At 39.1% G+C, this 21,554-nt stretch overlaps 1 protein-coding gene and 1 long non-coding RNA gene across 26 annotated transcripts in view; one reads left to right on the top strand and one right to left on the bottom strand.

The window, feature by feature from the left end:
- Rbfox1 (RNA binding fox-1 homolog 1) overlaps positions 1-21,554 on the bottom strand; it is a 2,027,889-nt gene that overhangs the window by 1,122,951 nt on the left and 883,384 nt on the right. The window lies entirely within an intron of this gene.
- On the top strand, positions 1,685-11,395 carry LOC101787225 (uncharacterized). The gene is made up of 3 exons (XR_216459.4): positions 1,685-2,239; positions 2,809-3,026; positions 10,369-11,395. It is a non-coding gene; the product is annotated as an uncharacterized LOC101787225 (long non-coding RNA).

Here is a 21,554-nt window from a genome sequence, read left to right as displayed (position 1 = left end):
TAATTTTATAAGCCATCCTACTGTGAACATCAAAAAATGGGCCATGGGCTTTTCTTGGCTTATCCATATGTATGTCTCTGGTGCACAATCTTAGTTAAACTGGTACCTATGAGTAATAAATATTTATTGCATAACTGATGAGTTAACCTACTGCATACAATAGCCCCCAGAGTGGTAAAACCAGTGAACTACATTGCCTGGAAATTTATGATGTAATGAATAAGGACATGAGGAGGTATAGAACGCAGAACACACTCTCGGCACAGGAGTGGAGAAGCTCCAATGACCTAAGTGAGATAGGGCCACCCCCTTTATAACCTCAGACAATTGAGGAGCAATACCATACGCATAATCCAGAAAATACGAGGGGGCGATTGAAAAACGTGGTGAATGTTTAAATTTTAAACAAAAATGTATAGCAGTAAGAGACATGTTGTCAAGCATGAGCAAATAAGCTTGTCTGAAGTAAGCAGGGGATATTTGGAGGGGCACTGATGACATTTCCCATATTCTTTGATCACACCACATAAGCTCTGAATAAAAGTCTCAGCATCTTGATACACGTGTGGGTGCCTGGGTCCCAGGGCTGCAAGGTACAGGCATGATGGCTCCAGCACCTGACTGTGCCAGTCCAGAATGAAGATCACAGGGATTTGGGTTAGCCAGACTTCCTCAGTGACCTCGGGGCATTTGCTGGACACTTAAGACCAAAAGAAATCCAGCCATCTGGGAGACTTTGTCCATCTTTATCTTCCAGGATGTATGATACAAGTATAATGCTTGTTAGCACTTGAAGGTTGAACCTCAGAGACTAAGAATCAGTGAATAGAGAAAAAAAAAAAAAAAAAGGAAGGGTTTGGAATGGCTGGAAACAACCCTCATAGAATTTATGGGAGGTGGGGAGGACAAGGAAAAGGAAAAGAGATGACACATCCCCCAACAGAACACACCACTGAATCTCACTGTGCACCAAATCTACCTGTTACATTGACCCTGGCTTTTGCTAAACTATCTGAAGCTAAGAGGTGAGGTGGCATGATTAAGATTTGTGCTTCCGGGGCTGGGGATTTAGTTCAGTGGCATAAGCACCTGCCTTGCAAGCAGGCGGTCGTGAGTTCGATCCCCGGTACCGATAAAAAGGAAAAAGACAAAAAAAAAAAAAAAAAAAAAAAAGATTTGTGCTTCCAAGTAGGAATTGAAAATTTCAGCAAGTCCAAGAGCTCAGGGAAGTTAAGCATGGTGGTGGTGGTGTTTTAACAGACTTTCTGGTCTTTTACAGTATTTCTGCCTTCTGTTCCTAGAACCATATTCCTTTTTTGGTGATTAAAAACATCCTACCTGACCAAAAGGTTCAACAGATAGTTGTTGGCTTTGGGTTTGGGGTCTGAAACAGAGAAGCCCTGCTCCCTGTTCTCTGCTCATCTTCTAATGCATAAGAAAACCCAAGAATACCTAAGCATGCAGCAGCAAGAGGCCCTGCTGATAATTCAATGCAAGCATGGGTTCCAGCTGCTGCTGTCAGAGTGTCCACATTTTCCATTCAGACCTGGTTTTATCTCCTGGGTTGGGGTGGAATTTCAGGTTCCTTGCCCAAAACTCAGCCAGGAGCCACTGACTGCTGATGTAGGATGAGGAAGAAAACTGTGCAAAATCCCCACAGGCAGGACAGAAAAAACAAGAGATGTTTCACGAAGCAGAGCCAAAACTTTTATGGAGGACACGTAGGAAGTGCTTCCTCCTGACAATGCCCACACGGTGAGAGAAAGCCACGTGCATGCAGCAGTGAGACACCATGCAGAAGGCCACTCTGAGCTTCTCTGGAGACAGGCATACACAGAAGCACAAACTGCAGGGGTCAACGGCAACTGGTGTTCTCTACGGCTCTACTTCTTGCTGGTCCTGCAAGCTGCAGCACGTCACATCAGCTTCCTGCAGCTCGGAGGCCTCATCTATAAAATGGGGACAACAGCAGCATGCAGTATGCTGCAAAGATTAAATAAAATGATCTGTGTAAAATGCTTACAGGAGAATCTGGCATGTGGGAAGGATCATTATTTATAACTGCTCTGACAGAGGCATCAGTGATCTCCAAGGACCTTCTGCCTCCTTGAATGATGATGAAGGGAAGACGCAGGTGTCAGAGCCTTGGGCCTCAGACACAAAGTCACTTCAAATCCTTAACTACTTAGCTTGTCTGCAGTTTGGCATGGTCGGTTCATCCTTCTCCACAGGAAATGAGGTAGGAGATGAAATGTTTGTAGCATGGGAGAAATGTCAGAGGGATTTCTATTAAAATACTCATAATGTGAACTCTACAAAACATGAACATAGATCACTATAGTTCAACATAGCAAAGGTGGACTGAGCTTGTATAGTAGTCATAGGAGAAGACAAAACAGAAAGAATCCTGGGGATGCATGTGAATTTCTGCAAGGTAGATAGATAAAACACAGAGCTAGAAGCCATATAGATATACCTACTACTGCTAGGACAGCCGCTACTGCCTTCCAGAAAAAGGTGGGCAAGGACCCAACAGACTTAGGATGTGACTTTTATTTTTAAAATGTATTGTAGTAAAAATACTACCCATAGGAGGGGAGAAAATAGGTAAGATAACTATGGACAGTAGACATAGTAGTATCTATGGTCATGATGTCTTCTATGTTCAAGGCACTGAGTTAAACACTGTGGATTAGATACACATATGCAGAACTATGGTTATAGATATGAATTTATAGGCATAGATGGCTATTAGCTTTCTCCACCACTCTGCAGCTTAGAAATTATTTTTTCTCATTTTATGAACAGGGACACTAAGGCTAGCCATCTTGACAACAGACTCAAAATCCTGTGTTTTCTCCACTGCCCTACACTGCTCAAAAGAATTTGGTGGTGATGCCAGCATATTCTCTGGTCCTTACCAGAAGAGAAAAGAACAATACTGCTACCCCGTGCCCTACCTTCTGAAGACTGAGAGACGGATGAGCATAAGATCCACCTACTGGAAGAAAGTTAGCATGGTACATGTGTGTATCAGTTCATCCAACTATCCATCCATCCATCTGTCCATCTTCCATCTATTTTAAGAAAAGAGAACCCTACTAGACAAATTTATAGCTCCTATTCTGATAGCACTCCCAGACTGCTAAGAGCAAAGCTAATTTTGTCAAAACCTGTTTTTTTTTTTAAAGAGGCAGCTCTCATTTTTTGGGTTCATCAGTTTTGACAGGATGCCTTTGCCACCCCCACTCCCTGTGAGGCTGTGACCTTAGGAAGCTCCCTCTCCATGCCCACAGTCATCACTCCCCCCTGAAAAGTATTTTCTGTTGCATTTCAGACACAAATGGGGCTCTAAGAATGGGTGATAACTGGAAAAGATGAAGCAAGCCCACACCCACCTGCATACCAGTTAGGACAGGATTTCTTGCAGGCCATCTCCTTCACCAAATCAACACCAAGGCAGAAGTGAAAGAAAGGGTGACCTTTTCACCACGAGGAATTTCTTGGAAGTTCTGTGTACTCTGCATATACAATGCAGGGTGATGTGTGACATATAAGGTTGTTATCTTTCCATTCCTGAACTAGCATATCAGATTCCCAAGAAAAGTTCTCAAGGAAACCCAGAGATCAGGCATATGGCCATGTGTGTTTATTACCATGAAAATGTATGTGCTACCCACACATGCACACCCTCACACATACATTTACACATACCACATACATTGCCTTGAACACATGCCATCACATGAATATGCATGCACAAACACACACCCAGGCACCTGTATACATCCACATACCCATATGCACACACACAGGAACACACATTCACATTCTCACTTGGAAAACTAATAGTTGGCTGAAGGATATCACTGTCTCCCAACAAAATAGATGGGTTGGTTTAAATATAGGCACTTCTTTGAAGTTATAACCTCCATGGGAAGGTGGTTAACAACAATAATGCTGCTTTTTCAACAAGTGTCTTTAATGCTAAAGGAGGGAAGGGAGGAAAGAAAAGAGAGGAGGCAGATGAATCAGGGAGCGAGAAGAATGGAGGAGAGAAGAGGCAGGAAAAAAACCAGAAAGGAAAATAAGCAAATTGTTCACCTTAGCAAACCCAGCAACGGGTTTTAAACAGGCAAAGGGCTTTATGCTGTTTGGAGAAAGCACTTTTGATTCCTGTCAGCATCTTAGGAGCACACAGTTTGAAAAAGGCCCTATTTTTCTTGGCTCGGAGAGGAGAGTTGGACTTCTCACCACAGCAGGGAACAGACGCTGTGGCATACGGGTCCAAGAAGGGGTAGACAAAACCTTTCTTTTCCTTCCAAGTGCTTTCTGCCATTGTTCCAATGCTAAATCCGGGCTGCTGTCCCACTGAAAACAAGGGTAATGCTTCTCGAGGAGACAAGCTTATCTGAACTACATCTGTGTCTCTGATTTATTTTTTATATTTGCTTTTTATTGTACAATATGATTACATACTTATAGTCAAATACTTTACCTATGTAGACCTAGTTTCATTTAATAAAACATCTCTTTCATTTCCTAGGCCAAAAATATCACAGAATCAGACAGACTTCATTAAAAAGTAACAAGAGGGTCTGATTTTACATGGACACAATTATTAGCTCTGTCACTGCGTGTCAGTGAACAGAGCAATTGATTTTTACATGAAATTCATTTCTCTCTTCAGCCTTTTCACCAAGGCTCAAAGTGTTTTTGTATTTAATCTCTGGAAACTTAAAACTGGGATTTAGTCTCTGAACTGTTTAGTTTTGTTGTAGTTGTTACTGTTGTTCATTTCAAAACTGTAACAATCGTCTTGCCAGAAATCACCTCAACTCTACTGAAAAAGGGAGTGGTGAAAAATTTCAGCAACTCCAAAAGCATACAATGATTTAAACAAATAAATAAACCCAGCTCTTCCCCCTAGGAAACCTCCTAGATCACTCTCCAGTCCCTGTGACAGTTATTTCTGTTTCATTCTATGCATCATTGGTCAACTTTCCAATGAAAGATTTAGGTTTCTGCACACATGATGTTTAAATAGCTGAATTTATCTTTCCTTCAACTCTGTTTATGCCATTGAACCATAGCTCAGATGAGATGTCACTGAGTTGTACTACAGATGTTTTGTTAGAGTTTATTACACAACCCAATATCACTTTACAAGGAAGAATCTTCAAACATAGGATAAAGTTGAGAGTGTTCCCATTTTCAGTTCAAGTAAAAAATGCTTTGGAAGCCAATTGAGCTGTTTAATGAGGCAGAGGCAGCTTTAGACTCCCTTAACTTAAAAAAAAAAAAAAAAAATTCTTCGAGTAGAGTTTCAAGTCTGCATGAGATCACATCATGCTGGGAGAACTGTGGATGAGTTCCTTGAGGGACCCAAAGGTCACATCAACTCTAGACTCCGCGGGATCCTGGAGTATCAGGTTGGACACTGTGCTGTTTTATTCCCGTAATACACATTCTGTAGAGGGCCGAGGCAACATTCAAGAGACAACTAGCTTATTTAGTCTCCGTCACCCATTCACACCTTTGACCTTTATTCCTCACATTCCAGACTGGAGGTCAATGAAGTCCCACTAGCAATCTGATGCTTGGCTATATGGCAAAATCCAATAAAAAACAAGCCATGCATTTCCCCACAGGCCATTGCACAGGCATCAATAACAGGGACTTGTGTGATTACCAATGACCCAAGCTGGACCATAACCAGTCACCTTCTGGTTGTAGCCATCAGTATTCTAGTATCAATCTAGGAAGCCATCCATTCACTCTGCCCTCTACCTTAACCTAATCTAATTTGCACGTTGTAACAGAAAGCTGCTGTCAGAGCGCATCAGGTAAACTTAATTTCATATGTCCTGGCACATAAATGTGTGGGCTGGTGCCAGGGGATGACATACGAGCAGGTGGTCTCATATTGGACAAATTGAACACCTTGCCTAAGTTAAGGAGCCTGGCCATGGGTTATTTATGTATATTCTGTACTATGGAAATTCACAAAGCACTAAGGAAACAGACCTGAGCATTGTGGCATTTGTAAGATTTGTCTTTTGTTACACGTTTTATCCTGGCAAATTAGTCAAGAGAAGGTAAGGCATATCCATATCTGGAGAAACAGTGAGTATTAGGAACAGAAGAATTTCACAGACTTGAGTAATATAAATCTACTGCGTGATATATTAGTAATTGAAGCTTTAAAACAAGAACTTTCTTTTTTGCCATTCAAAATAACTTGAATAGAAATGATAATCTGTGCTTTTCATATCCGTTTTATTCTCAACTGTATTCCCAAATCTTTTCACTGTGTATGGTACTTAGGAAGTTTTAAAAATGTTTTTTAAGTAAGTGAACAAGTAGATGGATCAATGAATGCATAAACAGGTTCTCCTGATATTTGTATTTATTTTCCTTTCTTAGTACTTTATTAATTCAGTGGCTCCTAATTCAAGGGAAAATTGTAAGATATGTTTATGTCAGTGCCTCATCTCAAAAATTCTGATTTGCTTAATCTTGGCAAAAATGGTGAATGTACTCCAAAGACTGGTATTGGAGAAGCCTGCCAGGGTATTCTGATTAGCCAGGTGGGGGATGACTGGAAAACAATGTTTTCAGCACCTCCCAATCTTGTTCCAAGGCTCTAAGTTTCTCATTAACACATGATAGCTCAATTTGTTCACCTTTGTTCTCTGTGTTTCCCTCTCTTCAACATGGGTCCAATACCTGTTGAATCAGGTTCAGTGACTGAGTGTAATGAACTAGCCTATATTGTGTATTTGTAATATGAAGAAAGGCTGAAAAGCATTACTGAGAAGGTAGCTAAAGGCAAAACTTTTAGACTCTAAGAGGCTGGGTGTAATGACAGAATTTGGGCATTTCAGGGTCTCTGTGACTGCAAAGTCTACCTGCCAAAAAAGAATAAAAGGCAATGGATGTGACAAGACCCCATGAAGTCAAAGTATTGTTTTTCAAGTCAATTAACTTAAAGAAACTCAGACTCTTCCAAACTGTAGACTACACACTGAACAGCTCTAGGGGACACCAGTCACATTGCTCTCTATGTAAAAGACTAGAGCATAGTCATGTTTTTTCTGGTCATTGGAGAAGAACAAGTGAATAGCTTCTAGTGAAAAACACATTTAGTAAAACCTACCTTTTACAAATGTGTTTCAGTGACTATTATTTCAAATACTCCTGAAACTGCATAATCTATTTTACAAATCCTTTGTCAAGGAAGTGATGGTCCATCATTCCCTGGATGGTTACAATTGCATAATAATCCTGGATAGGACTGAGTGTCATTGCCTTTTCTATAAAACAGAATAGTAGAGAGTTTCAAAATTGTCTAAATGTCAACTATAATAAAAATTTGAGAGGTAAGCTGTGAGTATATCCATCTATCACTTGGATTTCTTTTTTCTAAATATAGCATGGGCAATCTGTTTCAAAATGTTAAAATAATCTCAATAAATTTGATAAGAACTTTTGGTCCCAGAAGCACAAATGTAATAGAATTAAATATATGACCAATAGCAGTCCAAATTTTCTCTGCCAGAATTTTGGCACATCACGATCTTTCACAGACAAGTCTGTACGGCAGGTTGACTTAGAAGAAATGCTACAAAGAACTATTACACAATTATGCAAAAGTACAAGAAAGGGTTCCCCCCTCATTATTTTCATTACAAGACATAGACTAAAATCTGTATGTCATATTTTTAATTGAAAATAAGAACAGGTGCAGGCTGGAAGTACTTCATAAAACCATGGAAATTAACTACTCAGAGTTAATAATTCACACAGTCACACACAGCACATTGAAAATAACCAAAATTATTCCTCATGTCCTGTAACCACTATATTTTCTAATTAACAGTTAAGGGGCAGTGTTTTTGAAATCTTGAAGGACATAGCGCTCATCCCATTAATTTAATGGTCCAATATCCTGATTTTAATTTTAAACACTGGATGAAGCTTCAAATTCATGCAGTGTAGTTTCAATTGCATTTTTGAATATCCTCAAGTTTTTGTTGACTTACATAATGCCATGTCATACACACAGTAGGCAGTCAAATGTTGGCTGTCTTCTTGTGTGTCTGAACCTTTTGGCCCAGAAGACAAAAGATAAAGGAATTAGTAGAATGTATTAATTGGGGAAGTGAATAAAAATCAAAGGCAACAGAATGTGATGGAATGACGCTTTCTGGTTAAATCATTGCCATTTCATCTGGCAAAGCAAGCATTAATGAATGCATGTGGCTAGGAGGTAATGAGACAACCAGAGGCTGTTTCGTTTGTTTCTTTAATTTTGAGAATATACTTTGGCTCTGAAGTAAGTCACTGCAAATCCTCCTATCTGATGAATAAAAATCCCTATCTCAACTTACTGGTAAAGACTGTGAACAGTCAAAAGACCTTTCTCAGCAACAATCTGAATGTTTGCTCTTAACAACTGATTCCAAAGAAGCAAGCTGAGGGAAAACTTCAGCCAAACCAGCAACCTTCTGCAGACACTGGCAGGACCAGGGGGTAAATAAGGAGGGAAGACACTCTGGTCATCTTGACCTTGCTACCTTAATACAGTGAAAATTCTAGGATTCCCTCTGGCATCGACTATACTCCTAAGAGCACTTAACTTCCTTCTCGCCTTTTCCCCATAAAAACAGAGAGGCAGAAGTTATTTTAACCACTCTTTTTCTAGGTTGGTGAACAAACAGAAGCACCATAACACAGCAATCAAGAGAACAGCTCTGCAAACTGCCAACCCCATTCTGAATCTCAGCTTCCCCTCTTTGTTATTCCTGCAACTGGGATGTCCCTTGGCTTTTCTGACGTTAGACCAAGTGACACAAATAACAGTATCTATATCCTACTATGCACCCAGTAAGGTCCATCGTATTTCCTCAATAGATGAAATCTATTAAAAATTATTAGTAATAAAAATGCAGGCTTCCCAACTTGATCTCTATCTGAGATCAAGTAAGACTGATTAATGAATTAATCCAAACAAAATTTAAGTCCCCTCTATGACAATTACATCCTGGCTGGAAACTTCTAATCTTTTTCAAAGATAAGACAAGACCTGACAAACAGCTCTCCACCTCCTCACATCAAGAGAAGATGAAATGTGAAATGCTCGTGCTTAACATTTTAAAGGACACACAATTGATTTTGAAGGGCTAACATTTATTGGAAAATTACAAGATGCCAGGTACTGTCAAAAGTCCCATGCATGGGTTGATGCACTTAATCATCGTATAGCCCTGTGCAGCAGCTCCCAGCATTTCTCCACAGTGTAGATCAGAAAGCTGAGATTCCACAGAATAAATGTTTCTATAGCCACACAGCTGGAGGGTGAATCTCAGCAGCCACAGAGATCATTCTTTGCCCTCCCAATAGGGGTCTGCTAAATGTTGGGAGATAAATTTCCATACGGCTAACAAGCCATCAGTGGGATTTTCAGAGATCTTAAGGCCTCATCCATTTCAGTCTAAATGGGTATGTCCAGCACCCACAACTCAGACAACAAGAAACAATAGAGAGGCCCTTATGCAGACCACGTAGCTCAGCTGGAAAGATGGAGGTTCTAAATAGCTCTTTCCAGGCCTAGGCTCTAGGAATGGAATGCCTGGAGTCAATAATTCTCTGTACCTACAATATGAGCTGAGTGGTTCCAATAAGACTGAGGAAGTCTGCAAATTGGAATAAAAGGCAGGATTTCTGCCCAAACTCTGAATCAAATTAAGCATGGTTTAATTTAAATCATCTTGTTTCCTAGTCTTTCTCTAGACCTCACAAACCCTCACATGCACCATTTTTTTCTGTGTTTATTTGCTCAGAGTCCCAGAGTCTTGCAAGAAGGCTCATTTTTCCCCAGCGTGTTGAACAATAGCAACACCATGTGAGGCAGCCAGATATTTGCCTGCGGTGGCTGCTGAGTGCTATTGGAAGCAGGCTAAAATAAAATCCTCTGGCAGGACAGTAGGAGAGGGACTGCAGAGAGGGAATTCTCCACTGTTTGCAGTATGCTGCTTAGAGGAGAGATCCCCAGGTACAGAGAGGCAGAATCACAGATTAGTCCCGGTGCAGGGCACCAGGGAGAAGGACTCATTACTGGGCTGTTGCAGAGTGACTGCCCATGGCTTTTAGTTGTCTCTACTGATTTCATTTTTTAAAAAACAGCTTTAGATTTATTTTAAAAATTGTAAATAGAGAGTCTTCTTATCCTCCTCACCCAGTTTCCATCTTATTAACAGGTTGGTGGGGCACATTGGTCATATTAATGGACCCATACTGATAAGTATTTATTAACTGAAGTCTTCATTTGGAATAATGCCCTTTTATGTCCTTTTCCTATTCCAGGATTCCATCCAGTACCCGACAGTAATGGCATCTTGAATTGTCATGGCTCCTTAGGTTCCTATTGGCTGTGACTGTTTCTCAGCTTTTCCCTAGTTGTGAAACCTTGGAAGTTAATAAAAATGTCACTTGGGTATTCTATAACGTCCCTAAAAATGGACTTCTTTGATGCTTTGCTCACGATTACCATAGATGGGAGTGTGGGCATTGGGAGAGACTATGGAGGTAAAGATAAATTTTCTTTCCATCCTGTCAAATGGACATACTTTTGACATAGCTTATGCTGTTGATGCAACTCTGCTCACCTGGCTGAAATGCATCTGCTGTGGTTTCCCGCTGGAAGCATGCTCTCTGTCTTTATGCTTATCATGCTATTCTATGCTCTGCAGAAAACATGGGCCATCTATCCTGTGGCAATGCCATCTCAAAGTGATGCAACTTTAAACTCTAACTCGCTCAAGCAGGAGTTAATGGGTGATTTACAGGTTCCATAAACCTTGATAATCACTGATGAGGCACCACCAGTCTACAAAAGCAAGTCATTTCAGAGATCTATGAGTCTGGGGAGGAAAAACAAAGTAAACCTAAGAACAACCTGTGCAAAGGATCAGAGGAATGGAAGGAGGCAAAATACTTTCAAGGGATTGAAAGAAGATCCATGCAGCTGCAATAATGGGAAGAAGAGCAAAGGGAGTGGGAAGAGCTGGGAGAATGGAGCAAGCATCAGAGAGTTCATGTGGATGGGAAATTTGATCTTTGGAATCAGAGGCTTTTCATCAGGGATACCAACCTGATCATATATGCATCATGGAACATGGATGTCATGTGTAGACTCAGAGAAGAGCTGGTGAGGAGCCAAGGAAGAGGTGGAAGTGACAGAAGATTGGGGTAGAGGACAGGCTATTCCTGATAGAAATGGTGCTGGAGGGAAAGGGGGAGAAGGCTAAACTTTCCTGTAGCAGCTTCTGTGTTTGTGTGTTCTATGTTTCTGTGTCAATCTTTCTAATAAAGAAGATGTCTCTGGATTGCATATGTTTGGGTGTGATGCATAAATCTTACTGTGTTGGAAGCATGCCCCAGTGTGATGCTGAGAGCTGACAAACCAATAAGATATGAAGCCTAGTGGGAGGTGGTTACATCAGTAGTGGCATCACCCTTGGAAGGGATTAATGCTGGTCTTGTGGAATGTATTAGCTTTTGCAAGAACAAGCTGTGATAAATTGAGGAAATACTATGCTTCATTTCCATGTGAGCATTTCCCTTTCTGCTTCTCTATCATGTTGTGACTTGGGTCTTTGCTAGAGATCAAACACTTGATTTTAATCTTATAATTTATAAAACTATGAGTTCCACAGACCTTTTTTATTTATTAGTTATCCAGCCTTGGGTATTTTGTGAAAGCAATAGAAATAGGCAAAAACTGAATAGAAATTAAAAATGAGAAGAAAGAAGATGTGCAGTCAGTTCTTTACTAATGACAAGGGAATTAGAAAATTGGAACACAAGAAATGTGCGGTGTCCTATGACTCATGAGACACAAGTTCACCCAGTGATGCCCAGATTTCCATTAATATGGATTAACTCATTGTTGATTTGTGATAAGGTTGTCTGAGATCCTACTACCCAAAAGGCAGAACAGAGAACAAAGACCTGAGGACATAGATTAAAAGATTTTGGCCTCTTCAAATTCAACAGGATCCTGGAGAAATGTGTCAATCCTGCAAGCTATAACTGCTTTAACTAGCCAATCTATCTTACCTAGCATCCATCATACAGAGCTCTCTGGGGCCAGCAAACCTTTCTGAAACCATCCCCCTGTGAAATTTTTCCCCATAGTTATAAATCCTCTTGCAGTGCCTGGTATTTTGGAAAGATCTTTACTACTTTTCAGCTTATTAGAGAAATCAAATAAATACCTGGTTATATTTGTCAGGCAGACACAAAAGAAGTTGAAAATTTTGTATTTAGAAAGGCAAAGGAACTAGTTCTCTTCAAAAACAAACAACTGAATAAAAAACAAATAAAAAATGCTTTAGCTTTCACAGAGCTAAAAAGAGTTTATTTGAAGATTAAGTCCTTGAAAGTGGCTAAAATCTCAATGCATTCCATATGCAGAATGTATGATAAAAGCAACAGTATTTGTGACTGTTGTTCCATGTTAGGGCAGACTATCTTTTGAAAAAGTAGGGAAAAATGGAAATAAGGCTCACAGGTATACAGAAGGCAAACCTGGGCTTCATCATATTAAAAGCCCATTTATGCTCAGTAAGAAATCCTCTAAAAAGAAGTTACTTAGGCAAAGCAGTCTACCAGTGCAGGCATTCTCATTCACCTGACTTCCTGCAGCAATCCTGGCCTATTGAAATAATTGTTTCTCATACCCCAAAGCAAATGAACCACTCTCTTGCTTTAAATCATCCCTTTTTCTCTTCAGCTCATGATTGGCTTTTCCTGTGATGCATGTTGTGTTTGAGTGCATGAAGGAAATTATATAAAAACAAATTGCTTTGTACTGTACCATGATTGTCTGGAAATACTAAATAGATGGGCAAGGCGGCATCGCAGCCACTCGCAGCTTCGTGAGTTAATGGATGGGATTGAAAAGTTTTAGCTGTTTCAATATGATGAATACCCCTCGCTTCCAAGCACACAGGATCACTTTTTTTTGCATTGCATGAATTATTCCTAAAAGTAACAGAAGACTTCTCATGGTAACCCAAAGAAAGGACGGGATAAGGAGATTATTATTTATTGATTGACTGATTGATTTTGCTTTTCACTTCTTTCACTTAGAGTTACACAATCACCTTTACTGTTCTTGAGATTAAAACAAGTTTTTGAAATGCATTCAAACTAAACCTCCACTGTAATCAACATTTATACACAGAAGAGTCAGCCGTTATCATTCAACATAAACACTAAATGGTGTGTCTTTGTCACAAATTCTTTTGGTTACTGATGTGACCATTATTTCAATGAATATATGCTTGGAACATTTATTTGTTCCTCATCTCATGGCAATGAAGGAAATAAAGCCCCTGTCCAATGACCATATTTATTATAATAGGAAGAAATAAATTAATATACAATCAGCCAGACAAGGGTAAGAGCCAAGGAGAAATCTAAAGCCGGGAATATGGGGCTGGAAGTGATGTACTTGAGAAAACTGGCTGTTTGTTTTATAATACATATCATGATCCAAGAAAACCACTGCAAAAGAGAAGTTGCATTTTATAGATCTAAAATACCTTGAGCTCAGCTTAATGCCTTTCACTACCCGAGGTAGAAAAGTCCAGGAGAAAAGTGTGGGTTCTAACTAATACATTCATGGATTCATATGCTACTTCTGCCATGCATTAGTTCAACTAACTAGGACAATTTAACTAATCTGTCTCGTATTCTTCAACTATACAATGGCCAAGCCTCTAAAATCTTATTTATGTTTTAAAATAAACAAGTTGTGCAAAGCACGCAGTATTTTCTACAGCTTGAGAAAGGCTAATAAATCTTATCTTATCCCGCACTACTGAACTCAATAACACCATTCAGTAGGTAAGTACACAATTCAAATGTGTATGCATATACATGCTTATATGGCTGCACATTTTGAAACATATGCATACAAGTTTTCTCATATAAAGATGCTGCATATTACCATGTAAACTAATTTGTTTCCCCAGGTGAGATATAGGGGCTCTTAATTTCTTCTCTTATGTCATAAACTCCCCTTTTCAAATTCTCAGCAAATACTATGGCTGAAAGGCATCAGGAGCAAGTGTAAGAGTAAGATGACATATCATAATTTTGTTCTGGCTGCTACCAATCATCCAAGTGCCCATTCTATAAGCTCTTCAGTTCATGAACTATCTTGTGAGGACCAGGTCCTTGGCAGCCAGCTATGACGGGAAGCAGAAAAGAAGGCTGACTCGAGCACTGACTGGTCTCTATGTTCTCCAGACCCTGGTTCAAATCATCATGCTTCTACTTGCTAACTATGCATCCTTGCCTTATGAGTATTATTTAAATTCTTAAAAGCTTTTATAGAACTCATTCCAAAAATCCAGAATTAATGCCTCTGCCTCCTTGCATTGTTAACAAAGATTAAATATGAGAATACAGGATACCCATTATCTACTCAGAATGCGGTAGTTCTTATTAGCAGGGAAGCAGTTTATAAGGTTACTACTAAGGAATTATGCCTAGCTATACAAAGATACCATTTCTAGCGTACAAATATCAACTTAATTAAATAAACATCCCACCCAAATAATTAAATCCAAACAAGTACTTAAGAGAAATTGGGTACTACATTCTACTCTCCATGTATTTTGTATGAATTCTACAGCTGAGTTTTGTGTATATGTCATGGATAAATTAAATCTGATGTCAATTGTAACACTCTTCACAAATTCATGACTTTTAGAGACTTTAAGAACTTTGAAAAGAATACTTGAGGAGACCAAAGTAATTAACAGTCAGAGTCTTTTTTCCATCTGTTTTCTCAATGAGGAATACACATTAATTCACCATGGAAATTGCAAGTACTTCAACTCATTGTTTTTTACCATGTCATCTTTCGTTGAAGATAAGAATTCTAGGTAAGAAAATAAAATTTCCTTCCTTTCATATCTCCATGAATCTTTGTGTTATGTGGATTGGAAATTCCAAATCATTCTCTGGATAAAGTATTGGAAAGCTATGGGTCAAAGTGGTGGTGATCCAAAGGCTACACTCAACAACAAACTCAGAACTGAGGCTATTTTTCTCTTGAGAAACACTGTAATTTTTTGTTAGCACTCCTTGTGTCTGTCCAGTTTGTCTACAGAGATAAAACTGTGTTCTTGAGGCAATTACACTCCCAGGGTCTGCACCATGGAGTTAGAGAATAAAGAACATCAGTGTTAACCTGGAGAACTATGCACAACATTACTATCCAGTAAAGACATATGCTACTAAAGTGAGTTTCCCTCTAAGTTTCTTTTAAGGGATTCTGGGAAGCTTAAGCCTTTAGTTTAACCTCATTATTTTAATTTTACAAGAGAATTTTGCCAACATTATGGATTACCCATTAAAAGTTTTCAACATACATTACTTCACCATAATTTTTATATCTGTAAACATTTTTCTTAAAAATCTACTGTGAAAAGTTGGAGATACAGAGCACAAAATAGACAAGGTTTTGCTCAGTTTTAATCTGACAAAACTTCTAAGAGGAAATACAACATCAGTGTCCTTATCAGCCAAGTGGAATCCACATTCAGATTGCTGGCAAGGTAAGGGATAACAAAGTTTTATCTGCCTTGAGTTCTAAAGGGCACTTTGTTGTTTTATGCTGCCTGCTGTAAGCCTGTCTAAAATTCAAGTCAAAATGAGCATGACAGAGAGAGACAGAGGTTCCTTCAGATATAAAACTGAAAGATATTAACAACCTTTGGGGTAACATCAACCAGCTGTTATTCTTTTCCATGAAGAAACCTGATACAAGATCCAGATAAAATCAGGAGTCAAATCCTAAGATAAGAGTTTCTTTTCAAATTTTTTATTTCCAAATGCCGGCAAATCTGTGACTGCTCATGTCTATGGCAGACTGAAGTCAGTTTTTCCTTAGATCTTCTCTGGGAGAACTGCTGGGCTTTGGTGAGTGGCAGGGAGTTCTCCCTTGACATAAGGGCAGCACCTGCCATATAATGTATGTTGACTATATTCTAGACCCAGTGCTAAGTCCTTTTCATCACAGTCTCATTTCATCTTCAAGAACCATATACTATCATTGATATCATCAGGACAAGAATGAGTTAAATAGTTCAGTTATGTTTGCAAAGCTTCTAAAAGATGGAGCTTGGATTTGAACCTAGAGAGGCTGACCTCATGCATGCCTTATATTTCAACTGAAGATGCCCCATCTTTGACAGTGTTTAAATCAAGGAAAAGAGACTTTGCACCACAGACATATCTTTAAGATATAACCTCCCTGGGAGCACTCCACTCTTACCTCTTTTCTAGCTCTGAAACCTAGGACAGGTGAGATGCTCCAGCTGCTGTAAGTGGGGTGTATTATCTTTCACTTATTCTTCTCGCAAGACCAAGTCACACTCAAAAGCACATTTTTCCTGCTGTCTTGTATTCTTGGCGTGAGCTAGGTTGGGACACACGTTAGCCTTTTGTCAAGCTTCTGTATGCTTTGCATAAGCAAATGAACTGTTAGAGGTCACTGAGGAACTAAGATATGCTGATTAATTCAACATTCTTTCAACAAACTGCTGTTTAGTGAGAGGAATGGGCCAAGCATTACTGGTAGACTGTCAATTTTGATGGTTTCAAACACTGATGCTGTGTACTGTGAATATACCTTAGGATATTATTAGTGTCAATTTGTATGTGAACACCGGGACATAATATTTATTCATCTATAGGGACATTTTGTTTCTCCTTGCTCTTAAGATATATTTTGATGTCCTTCACACATTGCCCCTCTCACTGGCTTCTTTTACCTAGTTAGCATCTCTATATATGCCCAAGAGGCTGGTTTTCTGGATACCCCCTGACCACTTCATGTCTGCTGATACATACCACCACGCTGTCATACCCAGGATCATATTTGTTTCACAGTGTCTACTGAAACTATATTTAATTGATAGAAGTATTTATTTGGGGCCCATCTCCATGGATAGGTCTACATGAATCTGGCATACTATCCAGCATACTAGCTAACTATGGTAATGATGCTGCATGAGAATTAGAATCGTCTGCTGCTCATTAGCTACATTTTTAATACTTTCGTATTTAACTCTTTTCAACACATATTACTATTCAAGGAAATACTTGTGCAGAAAAAGTGAAAATATCTTTATTTCTCATTCCAGAAACTTTCTGAAACAACCATCCTTTCTTTGACAGAAACCATTAAATGATAGGTAGGGGCAAAAGGAATGTACCATCTGCCTTGGAAAGTTCAATTACTGAGTCTGCTGAAATAACCTACAATGTCAGGTTGAAATGAGGAAAACAATGCAGGTTTATTACTGGACCAGGGGGCATCACAGGAGGAGAAGTATGTTCGGATCCAGAATCTCTTAGGGAGAGGAAAGTGGGTGAATGGAGGCAATTTAGAGCAATAACAGATGAATCTTAGGGGAGATGAATAGGCCCAAAGAGCAGATAACAGACTCCTACAAAGTGTGTCTGGGCTCGGTGTGATGTCAACTACAAACTCTTTCACAATGGGTTAATCTTCTGCATTAAAGTGGGAGAAATTTAGAGAAGGAGAGATGGGGAGAGAAGGGTGAGAAGGAGGATACATACTGAAGGAGTAAGGAGTCAAGGTCAGAGGGATGCTAGATCTAAGACTACTTCCCTAGGGGCTGGAGATTTAGCTCAGCAGCACAAGTACCTGCCTTGCAAGCAGGTGGTCATGAGTTTGATCCCCGGTACCAATTAAAAAAAAAAAAAAAAAGAAAAAGAAAAAAGACTACTTCCCTAGAGTATTCAGCATTCCAAGGTGCTGTACTTTGGAGCATCGATTTCTTATCCCAAATATACCCCAATAAGTTTTGCATTCCTCATCCAAACATTTTTGCTTTGTTCTATTTACCAGTCCTAAATTGGTACATTATAATCCCTATCCAATTCAAAGGAAACCTCTGCATGGAGAAATAAACTTTACAATGTACTTCAAAATCTCCAAAGGTACCTCACTTTGTCCCCCTGCAGGGCTACTGAAACTCTTCTGAGGCAGGGTCTTCTTTGTAACTCAGCTCAGCAGTAAACCCATCTGTACATCACCAAGAATCGTTTTATTTTTATGTGTGAGACCCAGCATTCAACATGGTGAATATTAACAATCCCAAGAGAAGCCTCATTAGGAAGGTCTTTCAGCTCCCTGCTCCAATGTCCTCCAAGAAAAATCTCCTAGGACTCTGTCAAGCCACTATCCAAAACAGCACCTCTGGCCACTTCAACCATTCACGCTGGCTTTTGTTCTGCAGAGTCCCTTTCTTCATTTCATATTGTATATAAAAAGTTCTACTTCTTTATGCACAATAATAGCATTTCACTTCTTGGGTATAAAAACTTCATGAAGGCAAGAACTGAATTTTGTTCACCCACATGTCCTCACACCTAGGTCTTTGTCACGTAGTAAAAACCCACTAAACATGACAAGGATGGCAATGGCTCCCTGTCTGAGTAAACTGTAGAAAATTCCACATTTTCCTTCTAAATGTTCAATGAACTCATGAGTCCACTAAAACAGATTATCAGAAGAAAAGTGATGAAAATGTATTTGAATGCACCTATATGACATTAAGAGGGAGGTAAATCATTCAGGGTGCTCCAGGCCCTTTCGCTCTTGCTCTTTACCTCTCTTTCCCACTGCCATAAAATGGACATCTTTCCCGCACCATGTATTGCTGCCTTGATGATACTGTCCTGCCTGAAGACCACAGCAATGGAAACAATCATGGACTGAAACCTCTGCAAACCGAGCCAAAATAAACCTCTCTTACTTTCAACTGATGTTCTCAGCCATTTTATTATAGTGATCAAGAATTAATAATTTCATCTTTTGAATATCTCATTTATCATATCATAAAATCTGTCATATATTGATCTCATTTTACAAATGAAACACTCAAGGTTTGGAAAGAGTGCACAAGGCCAGGAAGTGTTCAACCTGGCAAGTCCTGTGGCAGTGATTTGCCTGGTCCATGTCACCCCTCCCTGGCCAGAGAAGAAAAAGTGATCAAGAACAACAGATTACTTCCTCACAGCTTCAGCAGGGCCAAGGAGAGGTTTTCTGCTCAGACTAAAATTGGAGGCTCTGCTGACACTAGAATTAGAGTATGCTCAATAACCGGAAACTCAATTTTTAAACCTTATCAATTTTCACTACAGGATACATCTTTAATTTTCAGAAAATCATGTTTCTTACAATGAAATCAAAGCCCAGTTCAGAGTCATCTTTCATCCAAAGGGAATTTTATTCTATGGAACACAGAGAATTAAGACTCTGACCTGAATGGGAAAGATTGTTGGCCCAAATCACAGTAAAAGTTCTATTTCAAGATGTAACACCAGAAATTTAATATTAATTCATATTAATTTTTAAAATACCCATTATTTTTAAATTTTTTATTAGTATATGTTTGTCATACATAATGATTACATTCTTTGTGAGGGGTTGGTACATGCACAACACACATTAATTTTTTATATCCTTTGCCTCTTCTCCTTTCCACCTCACCTTATCTCCAAGTTCTCTTTCCTTTCATAAAAGAGCTATATCCCTAGCCCATATTATATGTCTTTTATTTGGGTCTTTATTTATATTCTGGGTTTCTCCTATGAGAGAAACCCTGCAAGATTTACACTTGAGTGTCATTTATTTCACTTAACATTATGGATTCAAAGAGCATCATTTTCCTACAAATAACTCAAGATTATTTTTCTTTATGACACAGTGGTATCCCACTGTATATAAATTTCATACTTTATTTTTTATTTTATTTATTCTTTTCTTATTTTATTTTAGTATGTGTTTGCAGTACATAAGGTTTACATTCATCTTAGGGAGCACAGACATGTACTTAATGATAGAACTGTGGGGGACCGGCGGTGGCTGAAAAGATAAGAAGTATGAAATATAAATGACCTTTATTTTGAGAACGCCGGGAGAGACATCCCGAATCCCCTGGAGCGCAGCATCTCTCCCCAGAGTCCAAGATCTCTCCGTGGAACACGTGGAGTGGGGACATACTTGTAGCTTAGGTTGGGGGTGGTGCCTGAGGGGCATTAGGGATGCACAAGTAGCCCATTGGTATTCTTTTGGCGCCACAGGTAAATTCCTAGGGGTGGAAGAGATAGGAGCTCCTTGGTTTTGGCTGAGGCTTTTCCAGCTACAGTGTCCGGCCTGGGCCAAAACTCTTTCACTTAACTCTTTCACTCAATATTATTTTTTTTTTGATATCTTTTCTCTCTTCACCTATCTCCTTCCGTCTCTAGATATCCTTACTCCAAATATTCATTATTATTACTATCATAGTTCACTTTCTTTATCCATTCATCCATTGATGGACATATAAGCCACTCTCAAGATTTAACTGTGCTGATATACATATGAGTATGCATGTATTACTGTAATATGTCTTTAACTATTTTGTGAAGATTCCTAGAGGGGGAATAGTTGAGTCTACTAGAATTTCCAGTTTTAATTTGTCAAAGAATCTCTATACTAATTTTCAAATCGTTATATTAGTTCATATTCCCATCAACCATATAGAAGGGTTCCTTTTTCCCTGCAGCCTCCCCAACATTTGTTACTATTTGACTTGAAGAAGGATTACACATGGCTAATAAATACATGAAATAATGTTTAACCTTTTCCACCATTAAAGAAATGCAAATTAAAACAACACAAAGGTTCCATCTTACTCCATAAAGAGTGCCTAGTGTTTTTTAAAAATTCTTTTCAAAACTTGCCACACATCATTGGCAGCATGGAAATGTGAGGGCATTTTTGAAAGGAGACAGAGTTGGTAAGGACAATCCATTAGAGAGGAAAAGATAACCAATTAAGGAGGAAAGGAGGGGGGAGGAAAGGGATAATGGGAAATACATTTTATTTCAGGAGGGGTAACACCAAGCTGAATTACCCAAATCATTATCTCAAATCCCCAATTCACTTCTCCAATTGGAGGCCATCTTGCTCTAACAACTGCTGAGCATAATGTAGGGGGAAAATCTACTAATGACCCTCCATTCAAAAGGTTTTACAAGGAGCAGTGGGTGGCATATTTAAATGATAATGAAATACCACTAGTATAGGGGAAGACATAGATTACCTAATAGGCAGAGTTTTCTCCATTAATAAGGACTTTCAGAGTAAGAATGTCAGAAAAAGGAGAATAAGAATGAAAAGCCATTTTTTCCTGCATTCCTGATGAGATGATCTTTTGTGAAAAGCACAGGGTGGAAGAGGGGTGTGAGACCTCAAAACAGGCCAAGAGACTCATTTTTTTTTCCTGCCCACCTGAAAATGTCACTTCTCCCTTTTGTGGATTTAAAAGTAAAATCCGTATCTGATAGAAATCACTATCATTTGTAATTTTGCATCAAAACCATGGTCTCCAAAGGGAAGAGAGAAGTTGCAGGAGAATTATAAAGCTACAAAAGTTTGTAGATGTTCTGTATTC

This window comes from Cavia porcellus, unplaced genomic scaffold (genome assembly GCF_034190915.1).
Source record: "Cavia porcellus strain 051 isolate PalLab524CR breed Dunkin Hartley unplaced genomic scaffold, mCavPor4.1 scaffold_16, whole genome shotgun sequence".
Classification (NCBI taxonomy): domain Eukaryota; kingdom Metazoa; phylum Chordata; class Mammalia; order Rodentia; family Caviidae; genus Cavia; species Cavia porcellus.
This window is presented reverse-complemented; position numbering and strand designations above follow the sequence as displayed.